Source organism: Lissotriton vulgaris, chromosome 1_1 (genome assembly GCF_964263255.1).
Source record: "Lissotriton vulgaris chromosome 1_1, aLisVul1.2, whole genome shotgun sequence".
NCBI lineage: Eukaryota > Metazoa > Chordata > Amphibia > Caudata > Salamandridae > Lissotriton > Lissotriton vulgaris.
In genome coordinates, this window is record NC_141685.1 from 658456318 (window position 1) to 658463012 (window position 6695).

Sequence of the window (6695 nt, forward strand, 5' to 3'; positions counted from 1 at the left end):
AGGGTGCGTTTCAAACGCTGATGTAAATGCAGCGGTACGGTGCGTTTCACACAGTGCATTTCACATGCTGATGTGAATGCAGGGGTACGGTGCATTTCAAACGCTGATGTGAATGCAGGGGTACGGTGCGTTTCACATGGTGCGTTTTACATGCTGATGTGAATGCAGGGGTACAGTGTGTTTCACACGCTGATGTGAATGCAGGGATATGGTGCGTTTCACAGGCTGATGTGAATGCAGGGGTACGGTGCATTTCAAATGCTGATATGAATGCAGGGGTACGGTGAGTTTCACACGGTGCGTTTCACACGCTGATGTGAATGCAGGGGTACGGTGCATTTCACACGCTGATGTGAATGCAGGGGTACGGTGCATTTCAAACGCTGATGTGAATGCAGGGGTATGGTGCGTTTCACATGGTGTGTATCACACGCTGATGTGAATGCAGGGGTACGGTGCGTTTCACACGCTGATGTGAATGCAGGGGTACGGTGCATTTCACACGCTGATGTGAATGCAGGGGTACGGTGCGTTTCAAACACTGCTGTGAATTCAGGGGTACGGTGCGTTTCACACGGTGCTTTTCACACGCTGATGTGAATGCAGGGGTACAGTGCGTTTCACACACTGATGTGAATGCAGGGGTATGGTGCATTTCACATGCTTAGGTGGTATTCCCAGATCGTCAGGCAAGGCGGCAAGTGGGTCATAAATTTTCCAAACGACACATGTGAGTATTTCTGTTTTGGAAGCATTCAATTTGAGATGGCTCCATGTCATCCAATGATCAATGACTCTGGGGCAACTGAAAATTTGTGAGTTTCAAATGTCTTTGGAGATTTCCAGTTTAAGAAGTATTTATGTGTCATCTGCATAGTTATAGCATGTGCTGTGGAATTCATTGATCAGTGGAGGTAATGACTTCATGTAGATGTCGAAAAGCATAGGTAAGATGATAGAGCCTTGAGGGACTCCTGCTTTTGTAAAGTATAGTTTGGATGAGAAAGGAGGGGGTATGGATGACATTTGTTCTGTTTTGAAGGTAGGATGTGATCCAGTGGTGAGTAGTCCCCACTATGCTGGCTTCGTAGAGTCTTTGTATTAGAGTGTCATGGTCAACCATGTCAAAGGCAGCTGAGAGGTCCAAGAGAAGTAGTGCAGCAACTCTGTTTTAGTTGACTGTGTTCTTAAGGTCATCCCAGATGGCAATGAGGACAGATTCTTTGCCTATTCCCGGACAGAATCCTGTTTGGAAGTCTGAAAGTATGGAATTGTATCCAATGAATTGTGACATCTGGGTGAATGCTGCTCTTTCTATTAGTTTGCCCAGAAAAGCTGCATTTGTAATTGGTCATTAGTTGTCGGGGTTTAGCGGGTCAAGGTTTACTTTCTTTAGTAATGGGCATTTGTATGACTTTTTCAGTTTCTCTGGGAATATTCCCGTAGTTAAGGAATTGTTGATGATTCTTCTAACTGGTGTGGCAGCAGAGGTTGTTAGAAGAATTTTCTTGAAGGTTTGTGGTGGACATTGGTCAGAAGGGCTACCGGGGGGCCTGCTTACTTTGATGAAGTCCATGAATTCATTGGGTGATATTTGTTGGAGGGAATGCAGTGGATGGGTTAGCCTAATCTTGATGGTTTTTTTTGGAAAAGGGTTGGTGCTAGTGATTTTCCTTTGTTTTATATAGGTAGTCCAATGTCTCTGCTTTGGTCCTGTAATGATTTGCAGTTTGTCTGTGAAATCTTGAGTAATCGATTGAGCTCCTTCTAGGCAAATTGGCTTACAAAATGTGGTGAGAATTTAATAGAATTCTCTATTTGCACATTTAGCATTTTGAATTCTGCCTGAATAGTATTTTTGTTATCTTTTTTAATAGCTGACTTGTATAATCTGTTAGGTTTTCGTAAGTGAAGCTTATCATGATTGGTGTTTGTTTTGAGCCAGATGCATTGCAGCTCTCTAATTTGCTGTTTTATCTCTTTTAAGTCTGTATTTCTCCAAGGTGCCGGTTTTCTTTTGATCCGTGTGTTGTTCTTAGTGGTATTAGGATAGCAAAAGCTTCCTGTAGCCACTCTTAGTTATTGAACTGAATTTATTGTGCCTAAATCTGTACTGGATGTTAGTTGTGTTTCTAAGTGTTCAAAACTGAGTTTGTTCCACGGTCGATAGGTGGATGCATGTAAGGTTGTTTAGGTGTGTTGCTTTGTGTTGTTTTATGTTGGAAAGAAAGCAAATGGTGGCCTGACCATGTGACTGGAACAATTATTGAAAGGTAACCAGTTCTGGATTTGCAAAAATTACATCTGGGATGTGCCCAGCGATGTGTGTGGGTTTGTGGAAGATCTGATATAGGTTCAGTGAGTCTCGGCCGGTGATGATTGTTTTTTGGTGGGGCATATTGGGTTTGTCAAACCAAATGTTTACACCACTAAGAATGCGTAGGTTGGAGTGTAGTGGTATATGGTTTGAAACTGTGTTTAGAAGTGTGTCCATGAATGTTGCATTGTTGGGTGGAGATCTGTAAAGTAGTAAGAAGTTACAGGAGGAAGATGTGTACGGTTGCATCAGGGAAAGAGGGCCTCACAACCCTGTATGGAGAAGTCATCAGCTTTAATGATATTTAATGTTTGCTTGAATACAACAGCTCGGCCACCTCCTCTTTTGCCTATATGATTTTGTGTGATAGTTTGATAGCCTAGAGGAATGACTTCATGCAACTCTGAAGCCATGTTATTTTCCATGCATGATTTAGTTATGAAGAGTAAGTCAGGTTGTGTGTTTCTGAGAGAAGGTTGTAGATGTGATGCATGTTTTTTTAGAGTGATTGAGCATTTATTAGTAGGCATGTTAGAAATGGGATTTCTGGTTGGCTAAGGCTTGTGCCAAAGCCAGGCAGAAACCATCACTCTAGTCAGGGCAAGGGAGGTACACGCTGAAGATAACCCCTGCTCACCCCCTTGGTAGCTTGGCACGAGCAGTCAGGCTTATCTCAGAGGCAATGTGTAAAGCGTTTGCGCAACACACACACAGCAGCAACACACTAGGCACACCACGAAAGGAACTCCACATAAGGTCAGTCTCTGAGTCCTAGGAGCATCTTAACAACAAAGCTAACCTGTGTTATTTTGTTTTAATACAGTACATTTCAAACTTTGCAACATCGCTGCAGTAAGTAGGAGTGAGAAGGGCATAAAAACAAAACCACCCATACCTTGGCATGGTAACAACCTGGCAAAATTTACCACAGCCATATCCAGCGCTCTTGAATTTCCACAGTTACAAAAATGTAACTTGTCTTCCTTTCAAGGAAAATAGCTCTTCAACATTTAGTGATTCTCCACATACTTTCAAGTGGCATTTACCTGGCAGCCACACTTTAACCTCATGAACCAAGAATTAAAGACAAAACATTGACCTCTCATGTGAAATAGGAGAAATTAAGACATGTGTATTTAATGGCTGAATTGCACTAAGTGAAAGCAGAAAACCTGTGTGCTGCCTGTGACCATGCCAGGTGGGGCTGCAGTGATGATTGATGGCTGTTGTTCTGGTGCATTGCTGTGACTTGGAAGGGACTTCAAAAACATTGCAGGCTAGGAGGGGGCCCATGGTGAAGTGAGACGGCTTTCGCCCTGGAGCAGTGTGCACCTTTGAAGGAGAATCAAGCTTTTACTTGCAGAGGAAGTGCAACGATTCAACTACCCAACAATCCAGGAGGACCATGCCTCTAGGTTCAGGGAAGCTTACCACATAGGTGGAGGAGCATGTGGACACCTGCTGTTTCTACCATGGCATCCAGTCTTCCTCTCACCAGCAGGCCACAGGCGCATGACAGGGCACTCCAACCCTCCACTCCAGCGAGAGTGGGGAGGACTGAATACTGGGTCACCAATACTGGGCTTTCTCTGACTGACACGCTACAGTGCGGAGGAACTTTGACTTTCTCAAAGTCATCATGAAACTTCTAATACTTGAACTCACTAGTGGACCCTAGCTGGAATACTGCCTCACATAAATAGGGAATACCCTTGGTCCTGTAACAGAGAGGTGGGCCTCGAGAGCTGAACCAAGGTAAGAGAGTGTGCCTTCCTTTAGAAGACTGTTGTGTTATGTTATCAGGTTTTATAGCGTGCACAGCTACTCAAAGAGTGTTCTGACGTGAGCCCAAGAAACAACAGGAAGGGGGAAAGATGAGCGGTAAAACAAAAACACATAACCAACTCAGTTGAAAAGGAAGGTTTTTAGTTTCTTCCTAAATTGGGTAGAATTCTGTAAGCTGGGCAAGTCAAAAGAGAGGGAGTTCCATGCCATAGCTACCAAATAGGCCAGGGTACTGGCGCACTTTCTTATCAAGCGGAATCTAGGGATCGAGGCCGTAAGCATGTTAGAGGAACGCAAAGGTCTGCTAGGGGTGTAGAACTGAAAGAGTTTCCTGATATAAAAGGGACCATACTCATAGAGCGCAGCATGAGCCGTTACCTGGGCCTTAAAAGTGACCCTTGCCTTCACCGATAACCAGTGCATATTGCGCAGATGTTGCCTGATAGTGGTAAGTTGGGAAGGCCAAGAAGCAGATGGGCAGCGGCATTTTGTACCACCTGAAGTCTGTTCATTAGGTAGGAGTGAAGGTCCACGTACAGTGTGTTAGCGTAATCAATGCAGGAGGTAACGAGAGCTCGGACGACTGCTTCTTTTGCTGCTAAGAGCAAGAGGGGCAGACATTTTCTGAGAATCTTCAGGATGCCGGAACAGATACCAGTCAGTTTATTGATTTGGTTGCAGAAACTAAGCTTTTCATCAAACCAAATCCCAAAACTTTTTACAGGGAGCCCTGAAGGTGAGGGCCTAGGAGACTCATCTGGCCAGAAAGTATGCCATACCTGAGGGTCTTCATTACATTTGAGCTGAGCACACGTAAGCCAATTGAACACCGCAGCCAGACAAGTTTAAACATGGGCAGTGGATGTCTCTTGTTTTTTCCAAGTGAACAGGAGCTGAGTGTCATCAGCATAAGCAACAACTTTAGCTCCTAGTTCCTCGGCCTGCTGAATGAGAGAAGTCTTGTACAAATTGAACAAAAGTGGGCTCAGTACAGACCCTTGTGGAACCCCTGTCAAAAGGGCTTGGGGAGTGGACGTGAAAGGGGGGATCCATACTTGTTCGGTTCTGCCTTCTAAAAAAGATTTCAGCCACTCACCGGCGGTACCCATGATACCTAATTTCTGCAGGCGGGATAAAAGGAGTGAATGGGGGACAGTATCAAAAGCGGCAGAGAGGTCCAACAGGACCAGAGCTGCCCTGCCCACAACATCCACGGTCTCACGGATAGCTTCCGTGATTTTCACCAAAGCTGACTCTGTGTTGTAAGAGGCCCTGAACCCAGATTGAGCCAGGTGCAGAAGGCCATGCTGTTCAATGAAGGCAGTCAACTACTTATTAACCATTTTCTTGCATACTTTAGCAATAGCAGGGAGCAGAGAGATAGGGCGATAACTGGCCAGGAGGTTGGGGTCCGGAGTCATCTTATTGATAAGAGGGATAAGCAGTGCCTGTTTCCACTCATTGGGAACAGAGGCCAATGTCAGCGAGGCATTGATCAGCTGATTAAGAGGGTTGATGACAACAGCCACCCTGGCCATGAGTTTGGCAGGAGAGGTATCATTAGGGGAGCCTGATTTAAGAGAAGATAGAGCACCCAAGGAATCGGTCAGTGATATAGAATCAAAGGTGGAAAAGGTGACTTTTGCAGGAGCAGATATTAGTTGGACAGGAGGCACCAGAGTGGCCTGGGCACCCTGGTTACCTAAAGCCAATTGAAGCACCCTGACTTTATTAATAAATAAATTAGAAAGCTCTTCACACCAAGCGGGAGAAGGGGCATGGAAGTTGCTCATAGCTTTAGGGGTCACATACATTTTTACAATATCAAACAGTTCTTTTTCTTTTGCTCCACAGTAGCAAGATTACACATAGAAATCAACACAAAGAAACAACAATACAGTTCTAGCCATTTCCACTTCCACTTCCACTTCAGGAGTCAAAATAATCACGAAATGCCCCCAGATGCTTATACCAATTTGGCGTTTTTTTACCCCCTTTACAGCAAATAAACTCCACTCTAACTTATACAAACTATACATTTTAGCCCGCCAAAACTCAAATGCTGGAGGCTCTCTTTGTAGCCATTCAGAAGCAAATACATAATCGTGCAACAGAGATAGCAATAAATATCAAATGTCGATGCTTATACAATGGATTCACATTAGTATCAACAAACTCCATCCCTAGTAACATAATTGTAGGGGTAATTCTTATCGGGCCCCATAAATGTAGATAAACATTTCTCTGTGTCTGATATAAATCTAGATAGTTTACTACAACTAAAAAAGACATGCAGACTATCTGCATTCTCTCCCCCACATCGGAAGCGTCTTCCATCAAACTCCGCCCCCCAGTTATTCATTCGCGCGGGGTGTTATACAAATCAAATGTAGTTTTAAAAAACTGGGCCTTCAAATTAGCAGACATTAATACTTGCCTAGAATTAGCGAAAACCTTCTCAATGGATATATTTTGCTCACCCAGAATTATTGACAATTTTTCGTTATGCTTATCAAGATCATAAACTTTGTAGGACAATAGTGACTGATATTCCACCCATATCTTTTTCTGACGTCTAACCATCTCAATAAGA